Source organism: Balaenoptera borealis, assembly GCF_965194805.1.
Source record: "Balaenoptera borealis genome assembly, chromosome: 9".
Lineage (NCBI taxonomy): Eukaryota > Metazoa > Chordata > Mammalia > Artiodactyla > Balaenopteridae > Balaenoptera > Balaenoptera borealis.
The window spans coordinates 67,505,081-67,524,938 of NC_138873.1; the positions used below are offsets into that span (position 1 = coordinate 67,505,081).

General features: G+C 41.1%; 1 protein-coding gene across 3 annotated transcripts in view; it reads left to right on the forward strand.

Moving 5' to 3' along the window:
* BACH2 (BTB domain and CNC homolog 2) overlaps nt 1-19,858 on the forward strand; it is a 357,918-nt gene that overhangs the window by 187,870 nt on the left and 150,190 nt on the right. For all 3 annotated transcript variants that reach the window (XM_082405900.1, XM_082405902.1, XM_082405901.1), the window contains one exon: nt 13,756-13,904. The gene's annotated coding sequence lies outside the window, so the exon portion shown is untranslated. The remainder of the gene's footprint in view (nt 1-13,755; nt 13,905-19,858) is intronic.

Here is a 19,858-nt window from a genome sequence, read left to right on the forward strand (position 1 = left end):
AAAAGATCCATGTACAAAAATCAATTTTATTTCTACACACTAGCCATGAAACACTCTGAAAATAAAATTAAGAAAACAGCTCTATTTACAACAGCATCAAAGAGAATGAAATACTCAAATTTAACAAAAGAAGTGCAAGGCTTATGCACTGAAAACTACAGAACACTATAGAAAGAAATTAAGAAGACCTTAAATGAAATGGAAAGACAGCCAATGTTCATAGATCAGAAGGCTTGCTATTGTTAAGATGGGAATACCACCAAACTGATATACATACATATTCAACACAAGCCCTGTCAAAATCCCAGCTAGTTTTTTGTAAAAATTGACAGGCTAATTTTTTAAAATTTTTATTGGAGTATAATTGATTTACAATGTTGTATTAGTTTCAGGTGTACAGCAAAGTGAATCAGTTATACATATACATATATCCACTCTTCCTTTTTTTTAGATTCTTTTCCCATATAGGCCATTACCGAGTATTGAGTAGAGTTTCCTGTGCTATACAACAGGTTCTTACTAGTTATCTATTTTATATATAGTAGTGTGTATATGTCAGTCCCAGTCTCCCAATTTATCCCTCCCCCCCCTCCTTATCCCCTGGTAACCATAAGTTTGTTTTCTACATCTGTGACTATACTTCTGTTTTGTTATTAAGTTCATTTGTGCCCCTTTTTTTTTTAGATTCCACATATAAGTGATATCATATGATATTTGTCTTTCTCTGTCTGACTTACTTCACTCAGTATAACAGTCTCTAGGTCCATCCATGTTGCTACCATTGGCATTATTTTGTTCTTTTTTATGGCTGAGTAATATTGCATTGTATATATGTACCACATCTTCTTTATCCATTCCTCTGTTGATGGACATTTAGGTTGCTTCCATGCTAGCAATCCACTCCTGGGCATATACCCGGAGAAAACCGTAATTCAAAAAGATAACATGCACCCCAATGTTCATTGCAGCACTATTTACAATAGACAGGCTAATTTTTTAAAGTGAAGTATAGTTGATTTACAGTGTTGGGCAGATTAATCCCAAGGGGCAAAGGGATGAACGGTAGAAGGGTGCTTTTGGAGGGAAAGCAAAGAAATTAAATACAAAATAGAGGTTGTTACTTTTACGGTAAAGAAAGAAAATCAAGTTTAATTTTTTAAATTACAAGAGTGCACAAAGGGCCAAGAAGGAAAGTGATGGGGATAGAGAGGGGGCAGCAGGATCCATGACAGCAAATCAAAGAACAGAACCCAAGACCGTCTGGGTAAGGCAAGTTCGAAAGAGACTGGGGAGAGTTCGAGTATTCCCAGAGCGGCCGGCTGGCTTGGGAGAAGCGCAGCCATGTTCACAGTAACTCTGACCAGAAGTCAGGTGGGGATGTTCCTGAAGCTAAAACAAGAAAGGTCATTCCTCATCCAGAGACTAAAGGGTCACCAGAGGAAGTCACCCTGGGATGCTCCAGGGACCAGGATCCAGTACAGAAATGCATGTGCAGAGGGAACTCTTGTTGGAGTTCATTTACAGCAGAGGATTTTAACCTGGGTTCCCCCCGTGGAGTCTTAGGCTTCAAAGGGCCCTTGAACCCTTCCCATTATGTGGAAAGGCTTTGTGTTTATTTGTGCATCTTTTTCTGAGGAGAGAGTTATTAGGTTGTTAAAGAGCCTACGATGGGAGAAAGGTTTAAAAAAATTAATTTAGATGTTTCTCTTAAAGTGCCAGGCTCATTTTCTGGCTGTGTGATAGATTGTGTTGGATGGTCTGGCGCTCCTAGTTTTTGGAATAAAAATGAATTCTTAGCGAATGATCTTAGTGCCTGCAGTGCTGTGTGATTCTGTCCTGGCATTTGATGGAACTTGTTAGGGGATTAGGTAAGACAGGATGTTGGTATATTTGAGGTCATTAAACCAAGAAGGGACGGCGGAAAAAAAAAAAAAGAAATCTTGGTAAATACATAGTGGAGTTGAACTAAATGCTGAATAGCTAAGGGACATTCTTTGTGCTTTGTGCCAACACTTTTGAACCCTTAGAAGCAGACCCCAGTGGCAGAGACAGCTCCATCTAGATACAGTGCATTGCTAAATGCCTATCTTTCCAAGAAATACTGTTTTATTTGTCTTTTTAGGGAGGAGGCGTGGAAGGCCTTGATGTCGTGGGTTGCGTAACATTTTTGTAACCGCATACAACTAGTGTAGATCCTAGAGAAGCGACAAAAGCTGCCTTTTCACCTGGTGACCAGCATTCTCACAGTTCTGATTTCAAGACTAGGAGAATAATGAAAAATATGTCGCAGGAGACCTCGTGTATGAAAGGTTTTGTTGGATGAAATGTAACCCCCCAAAAGTTTATTTTCCACTTGTCTTTTCCTTCAAACTTCTTTTTTTTTGGTGTCCTTCAATGTTACTTTGAACATACTATTCAGAAAATACTCACTTAAGAATGTATTGGAAAAGCCACTATACTACAATAAAAAAAATTTTTTTAAAGAATATATAAAAAAATAAAAAATAAAATTTTATTATCAAAAAAATGTATTGGATGGGTAGTGATGATGGTTGCACAAGATGAGTGTTCTTAATTCCACTGAACTGTACACTTAAAGATGTTTAAAATGGTCCATTTTATGTTTTGCATATTTTACCACAATAAAAAACTGTATTGGATAATACAGAGGGAAAAACCATTTGCCTTTTGAGATGGGAATTCCAAGTATCTTTATATGTTAAATGTCAAGCCCTTTCCTGCATATGATATGAATATGTAAGTAACAGGCAAAACTTGTGTGGGATGAAAATGCTCATTCAAGTGCTATGTGGTCCCAACTCTGCCGCTCGCTGGCTGTGCGACCTGCGACCTTGTATCCAGAGCCGATGATGAGATCTCAGTAAATGCTGCCTTCTCCTTCTTTCCTTCCTCTCCTCACACCTCGGTTTCCTAATTAGTAAAATGAAGAGGTTGGACTCGGCGATCTCCAAGGTCCCTTGCAGTGCTGCTGATCTGTGGTTTCTGAAAAAAAAATTTTTTTTAAGGTCTGCAGAAGAGTATAAAATCCCTATGGACAAATGTAGTGCCCTTGTGTATACACAGCAGCTTCTGCCGCTTCTGACTTTCACTCTCCTCCGCTCCCCATTCTTTCTCTTCCTTATCCTGCCAAGAATCTGCCCTGAGCTGGGAAGTGGGCAGAGAAGGGGGAAGGACTGAGGTGGCCCGAGTCAGAGGGCTGGGACGGGGAGCTGGGCGGTGGATGTCAGGCTGGGCTGGGGACTGAGCAAGGCTGGAGTCGGCACAGTGGGATTCAGGGCCACGGCCCAAGAGCCTCTGAAGGGTATGTGACCACAGCAGGATTAAGCCCAGTTGATTTTTATACAAGGCAGATGGTGGCAGGAATAGGAGCCTGTAAATCCAGAGAGAGAAGCTGAGTTTGTCATGTAAGGAAGCAAGGGCAGGAAGCAGAGCCTGGGGAAGGAGAGTCTTGGGAGGGAGAGGGCGGCTGTGTGGCCAGAGCCCAGTCAGGGTTCGAGCTGGGAGCAGATGGCTGTCATAAACCGTTGCCATGGGAACGACTCTATGCTGAGTCCTGTGAGTCTCCTAGTGAATCACCCGACCTGGGATTGTCTTGGGGACCCTCGATGCCTGGGAGCGGGGTGGGGGGGGTGTGTGGATTGAGCACAGAGAGGCCAGTTACCATGGCAGTAGCAGTGGGCCAGGTGAGAAGTGATGCTGATGGCAGCAGAGATGGAGAGGAGTTGACAGATTTGAGATATAGTTTGAAGTTAGAGTCAAAGCGCTTGCCGATGGAATAGTTGCTAGAAATGAGGGGAGAGAAGAAAATCAAAGGTTTTTGGCTGGAACAGCTGGGTCAAGGGTAGTGGCTTTTCCTGAAAGGGTGCATCACTCTTCTTAGACACCACGTGCATGTCCTGTCTTAAGGGTCCTCGGCCAGACTTGCAGCCCTCTCCCCTGAGGCAGCAGTCAGCTCTGTGTGGACCCCGCCCGCCTCACGTGGGGATGACCCAGCGGCACCTTGCCTTGCATGAGACCCACTTGGCACCCATACCTGTGCGACCTGTAAGTCAAGGGGCACCTGCTCCTGCAGATGAGGCTGGCAGCTCCCCACACGGGGAGGAATTTACAGGTTTTGCTAGCTGATAGGTGAAGCACAGGCAGAAGCAAAGCTCTCAGATGGGATGAAAGAGGCAGAGATCCCTCAAAAGCCCAGACCAAGTGTTGAACCTGGGAAGAGTCAAGGCATTATTTATTTTTACTTTTTTAAAAAATTTTTATTTTATATTGGAGTATAGTGGATTAACAATGTTGTGTTAGTTTCAGCTGTACAGCAAAATGCTTCAGTTATACGTATACATGTATCTATTCTTTTTCAAATTCTTCTCCCATTTAGGTTATTACTGAATATTGAGCAGAGTTTCCTGTGCTCTACAGTAGGTCCTTGTTGGTTATCTGCTTTAAATATAGTAGTGTGTACATGTCAATCCCAGACTCCCAATTTATCCCTCCCCGCCACCCTTTGGTAACCGTAAGTTTGTTTTCAATATCTGTAAGTCTGCTTCTGTCCTGTAAAAAGTTCATTTGTATCATTTTTTTAGATTCCGCATATAAGTGATAGCATATGACATTTGTCTTTGACTTACTTCACTTAGGAGATTATCATAATCTCCAGGTCCATCCATGTTGCTGGAAATGGCATTATTTCATTCTTTTTAATGGCTGAGTAATATTCCATTGTATATATGTACCACACCTTCTTTATCCATTTCTTTGTCGATGGACATTTAGGTTGCTTCCATGTCTTGGCTGTTGTAAACAGCTCTGCAGTGAACATTGGGGTGCATGTATCCTTTCGAACCATGGTTTTCTCTGGATACATGCCCAGGAGTGGGATTGATGGATCATATGGTAGCTCTATTTTTAGTTTTTTAAGGAACCTCCATACTGTTCTCCATAGTGGCTGCACCAATTTACATTCCCACCAACAGCGTATGAGGGTTCCCTTTTCTCCACACCCTCTCCAGCATTTATTGTTTGTAGACTTTTTGTTGATGGCCATTCTGACTGGTGTGAGATGGTATCTCATTGTAGCTTTGATTTGCATTTCTCTAATAATTAACAATGTTGGGCATCTTTTCGTGTGCCTCTTGGCCATCTGTATATCTTCCTTGGAAAAATGTCTGTTTAGGTCTTCTGCCCATTTTTTGATTGGGTTGTTAGTTTTTTTGATGTTGAGCTGCATGAGCTGTTTGTAAATTTTGGATATTAACCCCTTGTCAGTCACATCATTTGCAAATATTTTCTCCCATTCTGTGAGTTGTCTTTTCGTTTTGTTTGTGGTTTCCTTGATGCCCATCCGAGTTCTCAAGAAACTGCCCTTTACTAATTGACGGGCAGCCCCTACACACACGCCCATCTCCACTCCTGCAGATGAACTTAGTCACTGACTGCCTGATTTCATAGATGGTCTTTGACCTAAGGACGGAAAATATGGTACATGAGCCCTAAATGCCACATCAGAATCTGCTTTGGGTGTTTTCTGTTTGGGCATTGCCAGGGTGGTGCTGCCCTTCAAAGACTGGGACCCAGAGCGAGATACCAGATACAGTGTTTTCACTGCTGTGTCTCATGACAGAGGACAGGTATCCTATGCTTATAATTCACCTGGAGAGAATGATCTGGGTCATTTTTAAATAAGATACCTGATAGTAGTTTTAAGAAACTGCAATAGAAAAAATTTTTAATTCTAATATGCTTCATGAAATATAACCATTTTAGTGCTAACAAGCTAGTCAACTTTATGCACAAATAATTAAATTGCTAAAGGACCTGCAGCTTTGTCACTTTACTTTGACATTTTACTGGTAGCACATGGAAAAGCAGTCATGTTTCCTTTGGGGAGAGGGATGTAGTCTCCCCAAAGTGTAGTGGACGGCAGTGTTGCATAGGATAGGGGTGGCCTTTAGGGTCAGATGGGCATGGATAAAGATTACATATCATCCCCTCTCATCTCCTCCAATGTGACCTTGGGCAAGGCACGTTGCCTCTCTGAGCCATGGTTCTCTCATCCACCGGGTGTGCTAATAATACCCGAAAACTCCTAGCACAGTTCCTGGCACGTGGAAGTTTTGAGTCAATGGAAAGTATTAGTATTACTATGCATAAATACAGGCCAGTATTCCATTTTTTACCTTATAAAACCTACAGAAACCCCCAAATTATTTGAGGTTGTGTATTTTCTTTTTTATTGAAGTATAGTTGATTTATAATGTTGTGTTAGTTTCAAGTGTACAACAAAGTGATTCAGCGCTATTCTTTTCAGATTCTTTTCCCTTACAGGTTATTACAGAATATGGAGTATAGTTCCCTGTGCTATAGTAGGTCCTGGTTGGTTATCTATTTTATAAATAGTAGTGTGCATATGTTAATCCCAAACTCCTAATTTATCCCTCCCTCCGTTTCCCCTTTGGTATCAGGTTGTGTATTTTCAACACTTGTTTCTTTTTAGCTTCGTTTCAGAATTGTCAATGGCAAGTTGTTCTGATTGCACCATCCTCTTAGGGAGGGGTAGGAATCTGAACGAGCTCTCCACTCTATTTTGGGAACGTAAATACCTTGAGTATCAAAGAAGTGAATTTTCTAGCTGGGGTTCTCCAACTAGAGTAACTTGGTCCCAGCATCTGAAATGTGTAAGTGGAAACTTTCAGAAATGTTTTATCTTAATTAATTTCCTCCATCCTTTCTGAAATGGCTGCTCCCCAGTTCTTTCTCTGTTGCAGCAAAAAAAAAAGCACATTTCCTCACATCACCTTCCCATGCTAGTAGAACAAAACACAAAAGCCACAAGATCTATGATTCAAAGGTCTTCTGCCTCATACAACTGACTGTTGAAATTCTGTGTGAAATGTAGATTTTAAAAAAAACCCTCATCTCTGTAGTTTCCAAAAAATTAACGTCAATGGACCCTTTTCTTTTTAAAGCCCTTCTGGTCATAAAATGGTGTGTGCCTACTCAATTTAGTGCTTCTGAATATGAATAAGGACTCCAAGGCCACTCACAAGTTAGCATGTTTATTGCTAAAGCTGTCACCAAGTTTTTAGTAATATTTTTATACAGCATGAGACCAGCAGAACATTTGAGATTTGACCTTTTCCAGCAGATGGTAGTCTCGAAATGCAATTTGTAATTTTAGAACTAAGTTTTGAACTCTTGTTTTCTGACCACTGTAATTTCTCTTTCTACTCAATCCAGAGGGAAGAAGTGATGGAATGTGTGTATGTCTGTGTATATGTACAATAGTTATTTGTTAGCCCTAAAAACCAATAGTGTGACTTTGCACAGAGGACCAGAGTGGCATTTTAAAGCTCAAAAGTCAGATTGGCCCAATGGTGTCATCCAAGTACAACCCCATTGGGATGCTGAGAAAATCAGGTTATTTTGCTTGGTGATTCTTTCACCTTAAGTGAAATAATATAAACACAATGGAGACAATTAGCTTAAAAACACTGTTTCCCGGCGTGTGATATCCCTGTCCTCGTAAATTTTGGCAAACCTGGATTCAGGTTCAAACAAAAGCATAAAACAATTCTGAATATTTTGTCTTGCTTTCTTATTATCAGTCTAAATCCGAGTAAGGTAGGAAAAGGTGATCAGGACAGGAGAGAATTGACAACAGGATACAGGAAGCAATACTGGAAATCGGAAAACCAATAAACCAAACCACTTTTCTGTTTCTTAGAAATAATGTTGCTGGTGTTCGATTTGTGATGTAGATAAAAATACCTCCACCTGTAGTTTCCTGGGGAAAAGCAAAGGGGGCTTTGCTCATCAAATCCCATTCAAGCCACTGTGAAAATCTTAGCTAAGAGTTGAGTTGTAGGGCTAAAGAATGCAATCAGCCTTACTTATACAAGAAGTGTAAGTAAGGCTGATGATGATCTGGAAAACCTGATCATTTCACAGCTAATTGGTATAAACGTTCCCTTGCCCACTGCTTGCAGATGGAGACCCACCTGTATTTTTTATGACTGTTGCTGTAATTAAATACCATTTGCTTTTTCTTAGCTTAAGAATGCAGGTCCCACTGACTTTTTCTTTTAAGTAAATTTAAGTTTGTGCAAGAGGGAATTACTTACAGATGATTTCCCTTATCTGGGATATGTTACTTTACTTGTAAGTGAATGAATAGTAACCATTCAGATATCTCTTTTTTAAACTTTCCCCCAGTTTTCCTAACAGTAAATATGAAGAAATGAAAAAGCAGTGCTTTCATGCTTAGTGTAGCATTACCATATCTCCTCACCCACCTTTTCCTAAGCACAGTCTGGTGAACCACTTCAAGATTTTGTGAGGTCTTCGGAAATCAGTGTAGCTGAGAAAAACCATGAGAGCAGGAAGTGTCCATGGTGGTCTTATTCACCATTGTTCTGAGATACCTGAATGGTGCCCAGCACCCAGGAGGTCAGTAAATGCTTGTTGAAGAGATGATTATGTATTGTCCTCTGAGCTTCTGGGGTCCAAAATACAGCCAAGAAAACTAGTATGTGAAGCAGCCTACAGCTGCACCATTCAATAAGGTACCCACTAACCACGTGTGCCTATTTAAATGTACACTAATTTAAATTGATTAAAATTAAAAATTCAGTTCTTCAGTCTCACTAGGAACATTTTAAGTTCTCCATAGCCACATGTGGCTGATGGCTACCATTTTGGACAGCACAGATATTGAACATTTTCTGCGTTACAGGAAGTTGTATTAGACAGCCTGGTAGAGTATCATTAGTAGAAGCAGAAGTTAGTGGCCCCAGTCCTTTTGAAGTGAGATTCTCACGCGACCGTGATGTGCACTTATACGGCAAAAAGTAACCCTTTTAGATCTCTCCTCCAACACTGTAGGAGCTCAGTCAGGAAAGGTGGGTGGCCCGCAGAGGTGGCCATCTCTTTGAAACTGGTAGCCCGACAACAGTGGGACTGTTAGCCAGACTGACATTCCAGTGGTCTACACTTATTTGGCTACACTAGTTGTTAGAATTGTGAAATATTTGTACCAGTAACTAAAGAGCTGCTGTGTCAAGCTCTTCCGGAACCTCCTTCCTATGCCCCAGAGGCCCTGGCTATTGGCCTAGGATGCCCCCAACCTCCCCTTAATCCAGCAAAATGAGTTAGTTAATGCATGGCCCATCCGCAGGCATGGGAGGCTGCTCAAGGACCCTGCCCCAGCACTGCAGATTGGTTAAGTGCTGACCTTGACCTCCAGGAGAGACTGCTTCCTAAGAGTCGTTGTTAAAGCTGCCCCATCACTACCATGGCCAAGTCGCAGATCACAGAACCATTAGTCTCAAGAAGCCTTTTAAAAGCATCTCACCCAACTCCCTCATTTTACTGAAGAAATCAAGTCCAGAGAGTCACTCAGCTAGTTTGTGGCCATTTCAGATATAAAACTCTCCTAACTCAGTTTTTTGTTTTTTTGTTTTTTTGTTTTTTGCTCTGTCTTCCTGTTGTCAGTTTCCTTAACTGTGAAATGGGGATTTGTATCTTTATGCCTCACAAAGCTGTTAGTAAAAAGAATAATGATACCCAACGTGTTATATATGTCTTAAGAGTTTGCAAGAACTCTCTTGATTGCATTCTCATTTGATCCTCACAGGAACCTGTGAAAGGTGTCGAGCTCAGAGGCAGTGAATGACCTGACCTTGATAGCAAAGCTCCTGTGGGTGGCCGCGGTCTGAGTCTCTTAGGGCTTAGGAAACTATAAACTCTCTTGTAAATGTAAGATAACATAACCACATGGCATTACTAGTTTTTAGCTTGTGGTATTTTGCAGTTCAAGATTTAGTGACATTGAAAGTGTAATTTTGTTCAAGCAACGCTTTTTTTTTTTTTACTTTGATAATGTGCCAATTGCACAGACTTTGGTTCAGCACTAAAACAGAAGTGGGCTGCTTCAAAGTATATTTTTTAAATGAGAGAATCCAAATTTGTAATTAGCTTTAAAAATGCTAGTTTTGCAGTTTGAGTAGCTAAAGAGCTTCTGGTAATCATTTCTGTCATTAGTGGTGGTTTATTTTTTTTTTTATTCCCCCCCCTCCCCAAGTAATTAGGCCCTTTGGAAAATACAAAGTATGTTCTTTCTTTGAGGGTGAGTGGTCATTTCCTCTATCACCACCTTATTTTTCACACCCTATAGGCCTGGTGTACTGAGAAAATTAACCATATATCCAATTGTGGCAAAGAAAATCACTTAGAAGCCATTCCACCCACTTGACACCTAATTATCAGGAGAATGCTATTTTAAGTATAAAGAGAAGCCACAGTGGAGGAAATGGTCCACTTCTTGATACATCCTTGGTCTTTTGATAGATTTGATAGAAACACCCCTTAGTTCTAGAGAAGATTGTTGAGAAGATAAATTTAACTCACTCCCAAAATAAAATTAATTTTCCCCCTCTCTTTTTCTCTCTGTGAACTGCTGCCATTTTATTGTATATACCAAACTATGCAAAACTGAGTTTCTAGATAAGGGAAAGAGTGGGGTTATTTCATTCCATATAACAAAAAAATCTCTCTTCGATTTTCTTTTATTAGTATATGAAAATTGTGGCCTTCTCTACATCAATTATCCTGTAAGGTTAAATATGTAAAGGGAAGAGAGCAAGAAAATTTATTAGAAAAAGCTATAAATGGAAAGGAACTTGGGCTTGTGAACCCTGATTTAGCATTACTAATTTGTAGTCACATTTGGGAACAATGTGTTTGTATGTTTGGTTGTTTTTATAAATTTATTTATTTATTTATTTTATTTTTGGCTGTGTTGGGTCTTCATTTCTGTGCGAGGTCTTTCTCCAGTTGCGGCGAGCGGGGGCCACCCTTCATCGCGGTGCGCGGGCCTCTCGCTGTTGCGGCCTCTCGTTGCGGAGCACAGGCTCCAGACGCGCAGGCTCAGTAGTTGTTGCGCACAGGCTTAGTTACTCCGCGGCATGTGGGATCCTCCCAGCCCAGGGCTCGAACCCGTGTCCCCTGCATCGGCAGGCAGACTCTCAATCACTGCGCCGCCAGGGAAGCTCCTTCGGTTGTTTTTAAAGTATATATTATGTATGTGTCCTCATTCTTCTCCGTGTTACATATAACAGACTCTCAACTCTCCATTGTACTCTGAGATACAGCCTCTCTCGTGTCCATATAGGACCTTCGAAGTGTTTACGATTATCTAGAATTTTCTTGGATTTTATTTATGCCATTTTCCCTGCTTCGTGAAGATACTGTTGGAGCTGCTGACAAAAAAAAAAAAAAAAAAAGCGTAAGGGTAACATTTGTGATTTATAGCCAAACTTAGAGTCACTGAGTCTTAGGATTATCTTGGAGTCGTTCAAGACACTAGGCTTGAAGAGATCTTTGAGATTGCAAACGTTTAATTCCTCCAGACTTACTAGGGTAGAAAGAGGATTGATGAGCAAGGACGTACTTTTGAACTTCACCGCCACCAGTGTCTGTACCCATGCACTCAGCATTACATGAGATAATGCACGCAAGGCACCCGGCACCAGAGCTGACACATCGTAATAAGCACTCGGGAGGGTTAGCCATTATTATGGGCTTGTCTGATTTGGTCTTCACATCTCTTTCTGCTCTCTGATGGCCATGCTGAGGAGCAGCCAAATGTCCAAAAAATAGAAAAACACCAAATGGAAGGGAAACACAAGGCCTCAGTCTTCCAGAAACAGAATTTATCAGCGCACAAATAAAAATGATTGTTTCTCCTCTCATGATGATGTGCGGATTACTTCCATACTCCCCCTCACCCTTTTCCAAGTGAAGACCCTACGGACAAGGGGCAACTCCTCCCTTGCCCAGATCTGACTCAGTCTGGTCTAATGAGGGCAACTTGCTGGTAAACTTAACCTTATTCCCATTTCTCTCTTATGTGGAAACAGTGATCTCTTCACTGTCTTCTGCGTAAGAAGAACAAAAATACAACCAAAGTTTGGTTGTCCCTGATTAGAACTTTGTTAAGGTGTGTGATGGGCAAGTGTATTTTTTCTGTGTCTGCGATAAAGTGGGTAGTTAAATAAATTAAACAAACACTCATGCTGTGGCAGGAGTGTAAATTGGTACAGCTTTTCTGAAAAGTCATCAAGACCCTTAAAGCTCATTTGACCCTGTAATTCTTTTTCTAGGACTCTACCTAGGAAAATACTCAGAAATTCAAACAATCTGATATTCAGATATGTCTTTCAAAGTGTTATTTGCAATAACAAAAAAAAAGAAAACAATATGTAATTCCAAAAATGAGAGAAATGATGAAATAAACAAAACCCTTTTCTACGGGGTGTAATATTACATAGACATTGAAAAGCATGTTTCTGAAGAATTTTTAATAACTTGGGGAATTGCTCACATTCATAAAATATTGAATTAAAAAGTAGAAACAAAACTCTGACTGTTTTTGTGTATCTGAAAAGAATACTGATCCACAATCCCTTATCCCCAATTCTGAATCCTTTTGGTTCAAAAATCACAAAGGTCTCTTGGTGACTTCTTTGGTAGAAAAATCTGATCTAAACTAATGTGAGGCTCTATTTTATCTGACTAAATAAGAATATGCATCTATTTTGCTGCAGAGATTTTTAATGGGTTTGATTATGGGGTGCTGCTCCAGATTCCAATGGGGCATCATGTAATAAATGGTAGTTTAGCATTGTAATACTCTTTAATATCCAAGCAGTTCTGAACTCTGAAGTGTATCTGGCCCAGGAGTTTCATTTAAGGGGTCGTGGACCTATACAACAAAATATCATGAATGATTTATCAGTGTCAAGGTTACAGTTGATGTTTATTTTTTCTTCTTTTCCGTAAATTTTTCAGATGTTCTATAATAAGCATGGATTAATTTATCCTCAGGAAAAAATAAGTACTATTAATTTTTTTAAAAACATATTCAAGGCATCAGAGAATCATCTCATTCCAATCAGAATTCTCGAATTTATCATTTGCTTCCTGTATCTTCTTGTTAATACAACCACGTGTTTTTTTTTTAATATATAAATTTATTTATTTATTTATTTATTTTTGGCAGCGTTGGGTCTTCGTTGATGCACAGGGGCTTTCTCTAGTTGTGGCGAGAGGGGGCTACTCTTCGTTGTGGTGCGCGGACTTCTCATTGTGGTGGCTTCTATTGTTGCGGAGCATGGGTTCTAGGTGCGCGGGCTTCAGTAGTTGCAGTGCGTGGGCTCAGTAGTTGCAGCACTCAGGCTCTAGGGCACGTGGGCTTCAGTAGTTGTGGCACACGGGCTCAGTAGTTGTGGCGCACGGGCTTAGTTGCTCCACGGCATGTGGGATCTTCCTGGACCAGGGCTCGAACCCGTGTCCCCCGCATTGGCAGGCAGATTCTTAACCACTGTGCCACCAGGGAAGTCCCACAGTGTGTCTTTTGAATCAAAGTGTTGTGATTTGTTGAAAGAAAACATTCATGAGCTTAAATAGAGAACTGATTGGACACTGACCTATGTCCAAGCTGCCTTGGAGTTCAGGAGAGCACCCGGTGAGGGCTATGCTTCCCCCTGGGGTGAGCCCCAGCATTGATACCTGGATTATTTTATCGTATTCTGTTTAGATGGACCGGTCCAGAGGCACACCGTAAGTTAGAGGTCATGAAAGCAGGGGAAGGGGTGGAGTATAGTGTGATAGCAGGGGAAAGGGGACGATGTTAACATGCAAGGTTTCCTCTGCTAATGGACAGTCTTCTTCCCCGATCAGGTGGACACTCGCTGACCTGTCACAAGGTTGCCCCACAGAGCTTTGGGGTCCATGTCTGAATGGATTGCCGTAGCCTTCTCTTCTCTCCCTTCGCCCAGTTCCCTGCATCCTAAGACTTGAAGCCAGCACGGGACCTGGAAAAATTACATGTAAGTTTTGACTAAGGTTTCTTTCCTCCAACCAAACAAGGCTAAGAATTTTCTGAGATGATAATAACAAGGTGTCTTGAGAATTATAATTGAGGAAGGGAACGGGGTTAGAATCTGCATATTGGTGGTTCCCTAACTCAGTGGATCTTACACATAAGCTTGCTTCAGAATCACCTGGAGGGCTTGTTGAAGTCCAGCTTGCTGGGCCTCGTGCCCAGACTACCGGATTCAGGAGACGTGGGGTTGGGGGGGTAGGTCTGGAAATTGGCTTTTCTAACAAGTTTCCAGGCAATGCTGATGCAGCTGGTCCAGGGACCCCACTTTGAGAATCACTGCTTTAACTCAAGTGTGACTGAAAGGAGGCATGATAAAGGTAGAAAAGTGTATGAAACATCACTAAATTAAGATAGTGGTGCTTTACTTAATACATGGACTCATCTCTCAGAAGAGAGAATGTTAAGGTCTTCTCAGCACTGTCACCTTTGAAAGTCCAGCCAAGTAGATGTCATTATTCTGTGCCAGCTCGACTCCAGAGGCGTGAGTACCAGCCACTCTTTGCCCTTGGCTTTCAACAGGGTTAACTAACAGTGCTGTTAACAGGCTAAAATGACAGCTACGGTCCTTTTGCAGGTGTCCTCATCATGCTTTTAGACACACTCAAAAGAGAAAATCTTTTTCCCCCTGGACTGGGAAATATATTGTTCCCTTTCAGAGTGAATCATCCCAGTATGATCCTTCCTCTCATACACTTAAATGTGACTTGATTTACAAATCACATATGGGAAGGAAGGTGCACCTCTAATAAACAGTCCAAGCCAGCAAGTCCAGGGTTTTGTGGGGTTTTAAGTCCTTAGGACTGACATATTTGGAAGATCAGCATGTTACTCTGTTAGCTTTGGAACAAGCCGGTCACCTCTCTGCTGAGGACAAGAACAATTTATTCCATGTTAATAGAATAAAGTAGAAGAGTTTGGCTCAACAAATGCACACTAGGGTATACGGGAGCATACATGCAAATGTACAGATGTGCCTGTGAACCTATATGCATTTTGTATATTTCTAAGCTTTCAATGTAGGAGTTTTACACAACATGTTTTCTTTTGTTTCATTGAGTCAATGTGAGTGTGAAAATAGTCTGAGCGATGCTGTCCAGGAAATGTTTGAGAAATTTCTGGGCATTTTGAATCTGTGGATAAGTATTGTGATTTATAACATTTTACTTCAATGTGGTAAATGTTATCATTCAAAGTAGCACTTAGGGCTTACAGTTCTTTTACTATAACTCTCTGAAATTGAGAATAATCACTTTTAATAAAGCAACTCCCAAGCAAATATGTAATGAAGGAGCATTATCTATTGCCTAAACGTTAACGGAGCCCAAAATCTCAGAGATAGATTTAAGTGCATGTGTTTAAAATAAAAATCACAAAATCAGACAAATAAGACCAGAAAAGCAAGAGGTGATGAAAGAGTTCTAAAAGGAATTAATCTGGAGCTGTCTTCTGGGAGCTGCCCAAAGGGCTGGTAACAGGGTTGGTATTAGGGCTGACAGAGTTGTGAGCGATGTAATTACCTATTATCGCTCTACCCTTACCAACGGTAACATCTCCTTCAAGCCCTAATTGGCTATTCTGTACAGCATTCTGGGAAGTTTCAGTTTATGAAGCATCTTCACCAAGAAGTAAAAGAAATGGGTTGGATCGAAGGCTCCTTAATCTCCCTCCTCCTTTCCTGCTTTGGCGTCTGTGAGTGTCCACGTTTACACTGCAGGTTTTCCTGATGGATGACCTCTGATGTCAGTCAGTTTAATAACTACGAGCCAGCACGGGCAGAAGGCTGCTGTGACACCTCAGGCAACTTGGAGCTGCAGACTCCTGCCGGCCCTGGCGCCACCTGCCTGAAGCTCTCACTGCAGCCTTGGGCGAAACACTCAGGGTACCAAGTGCCTAGCGCATCTCTATAAAAATATCATGCGTGTGGAGGTGAGGGGTATGTGGGACCCCATGGTGCTTTCCCTGCAGTTTTGCTGTCAACCTAAAACTGCACTAAAACATTAAGTTTATTAATTTAAAAAAACCGAATACCAAACGGTATGATGATTCCTCAAAAATTTAAACACAGAACGACCATATGATCCAGCAGTTCCACTTCTGGGTATAAAAGAAGTGAAAGCAGGGTCTTGAACAGGTGTTTGTACACTCATGTTCATACAGCATTATTCACAATAGCCCAAAGGTGGAAGCAACTCAAGTTTCTATCAGCAATGAATGAATAAAGAAAATGTGGTATATACATACAATGGAATATTATTCAGTCTTAAAAATATGAAATTCTGACACATGCTCCAACGTGGATGAAACATGAAGATACCAAGTGAAATAAGCCAGACACAAAATGACAAATATTATATGATCCCACTTATATGAGGTACCTAGACTAGTCAAAGTCATAGTCAGAAAGTATTTAGAAGAGTGGTTGCCAGGCGCTGGGAATAAAGGAGAAAGGGAAGTTAGTGTTTAATGGGTACAGAGTTTCACTTCGGGAAGATGGAAAAGCTCTGGAGATGGATGGTGGTGATAGTTACACAATAATGTGAATGTACTTAATGCAACTGACCTGTACTCTTAAAAATGATTTACGTTGTAAATGTTATGGTATGTGTATTTTACCACACACACAAAAACCCCTGAATACCAGAGCTTACTTTCCTTCTAAGAATACTGGGCAGAATACTAAATAGTGCTTGACAGGGCTGCTATAGTTTGGGAGGGCGGAAGAGGCACAGATGGCTGTGTCCCTCACACCTCCATCAGCCCTGACACTACCCTGGCCCCCTTTGGGCAAATGTAAGGGACCTGCAGAATGTTAGACTTCAGTCTTAGGAATAGGTTTCCTATGGGGACAAGGACATATTTGTCAGAAACCACTAGGGAAATTTGCCATCAACGACCATCATCTCTTTCAAAAAGCCATTTACACACGCAGGAAAGCTGCGTCACTGTCATGGAGGGGACGTGTACCCTCCTGTGTTCCTGTCATGGGGCTGCTGCAGTTCATGTGAATTGTGTCATCATAAATGAGTCCGTGTACCGCGCCCCAGGATGTGTGTCTAGTGGCGGCAGGTGACAGGTCTTAGCAGTGGAGGCGGATGTGGAAGCAGGAACCAGGGGATATAGACTTGCCACAGACTGAAGCCTAGTAGAAAATGGAAACTTGGAAAGAAAATTAGTAGCAAATCGTTTTCCTGCAACAGGGCTTCTAATTATAATGCCTGTTTGACATTCTCCCGATGAAGTACAGTTCATCCCCCATCACCAAATCTCTGTAATATTGGGCATTATGGTACCCATAAATCACAAAACAATTGTAGGAGTGACCTGCAGGCTTGTGAGAAATATGCAGGATTGAACCCACTAAGTCCATTTGGGCCCTACTTTGGGGGGGATTTTGCTTTTTATTCTAGGTTTCTAGAAAGCTGGCCTTGCAGAATGATCAGTGAATTCTCACGGGGCTAGTAGCCATGTTTCCCTCAGGTCTCCTTTACTTTACTACTTTACTATTTTACTTTACTCCTTTCAGGCCCTGCCCTTAGGTCTGACCAGGGATTGTAATTCCTGAAGAGCGGTGCATAAGGATCCATAGTTTCAAAGAGCTTAAAAACCTCTGTCCTAAATTATCCCGCTTCCTCCTTAAGACATCAGAATCACTTAGATATGTGAGCGTGCATGTGTGTGCATTATCTACGTCTACATACATACATATTGTATACATATATGTACATACATACATGCGTACGTATGCATTTGGCTCAAGGAAAAGGTATAACCAAAAAAGAGGTGAAATAAAGTCATCAAAGTTGAAGTACAGTACATCTAAATCAGTCGCTTGTTCCCACCCCCGACTTCCCAGACCTGCTTAGAAATAAACTCTCCATGCTTTTCACTTAGGCGATGGCCAACAGGGCGTAGCAACAAAGGTTTTGGAGTCAGTTGCCATAGGGAGCTGCTAAAATATCAAAAAACTGGAATTAAAGGTTTTTATAGAAAAGAAAATCCAGGTGAGCAAGGTCTAAGAGAGAGGAGAAGTAGGTGCTTATTCATCTTTGACATCACACGTAGCTACCGGCACCCTAAGCGTGAGTTGAAACGACATAGATACAGACTCTAATCAAAACAAATTCGACCCCAGGAGTTTGGAGACCATGATTTCTGGATGGAGACCCTGACACAGATTCCCCTCAACAGTCACCCAGAGGAAAAGCCATGAGGTAGAGAAAACCAACAAAGACCGACCCTCGGGGGCTCTCCTGGTCAGTTCTCATGGCCCCAAGAATCAGATGTGCCTGGTTACAGGCACTGAATTCGTATTTAGCGATGGCTCAGCTACCTGGGACCCAAGTAACCAGAACCCTGAATTAACTAGCCTTCATACTTCCTACCCACCCCTCCCATACCCCACCCTACCGCTCACATCCCACTTCCCTTTTTCAGTGATAAAGATTCAGAAAACAAGATAGCTTTGGTTTAGTAAAGGTAGAGAATATACCCTGGAGGATATTTGTAGTTGGTGACACTGACCTGCTGAATCACTGAGAATAGTTAAATCCTTTATAATTAGGAAAAGAAACTGCTTTGGAAACGTTTTCAACAAAAAGCATTTTCTAACTGTCTGTCAATTCACCGGAAAACTGAAACAAACCAAAAACTCATCTTGTCTTCAAATAGTCTAATCAACTGAGGTTTTATTGTACCTATTTTCGTGTCTTAATAATAATCTAAAGATGTTGACTTAGAATAGAAAAATATACAATTCATTTTTATTCTTGAGAAACCGTGCAAGTTTTGGCTTTTACCACCTTTCCAGTGCCAGAGTTTAAATCTCAGATATTCTGTTTACATTTATTCTGTTTATTATGTTTGGAAGCGCTCTAAAAGTTGTGATGTTAACGATAAGATTGGTGATAAAACAATTTCATGAACATATATATTTAGTTCTTATTGTCATTGGGGAACCATTGGCATACTTTTGAAGCCATTCTGTTTCTTTTTTAAAGAATGTACGTGATTATTTATAACATATTGTTTCACAATTATGTTCTGCTCAAGGCATCATCAAAATTAATTTTCATTCTCTGCGTATACGCTCATGGTACAGATAGGGGTGATGTGACCAGCATGGTAATATACAGGTCCAAATTTCAAAAGGTGTTATTCTCTGCGAATCTCCAAATAAACTCAGCCATGCATGTGACAGAGCTGGTCACCAAGTGATGTCAGTTGTAGTACGAATAGTTTGTCACCTTATTCTAATTAATTTCCAATCTGTTGCTTTTTCGAAATTATTTGTGTGCTCTTTTTTGGATGTGCCTCTACTAAGGAAGTGACAAGTCTCTTTCTGAGCCGTAATTTAACCCAAGGGATAGCTACCCTCTTCCAAGGACACCCCCGTTAAACTGATCACTGTGAGGCCCCTGGCGGGTGGAGCTCTGGTACAGCTGGAGAGTGCCCAGACCATGGTCATGGTGAGGAAGAAAAGTATTTGCAAAGCTCTGTAGTGTAGCAGGATTCTTAAGCGTCCTTGTCATGCTTAACTAGAAGCTATAATCTATTGTTTCTAGCAGATTTTCCCTGTATTTCATGTCTGCTTTGTCACCAGCCCAGATGACTATACTAGATCCAATGTATGAAGTGTTCTTAGTGACTAGAAAGAGCAGAATCAGAGAATTGTTTCCTTTTATCAAAACAGAAGTAGCTTTATTTTCCCGATTATAAAAGTAATACATGTTTATTGTACAAAACTTATAAAATAACAGAAGAGAATAAAGAAAATAAGTTACCTTTCATCCAGCTACCCAGATACAGCCTACCTGTTAACTCCTACTTCTGTGTATTTTTCCAGACTTTTTTTCATTTTATCAACTAATTCCCAATTTACAAGCAGTACTCTGGCCTGCT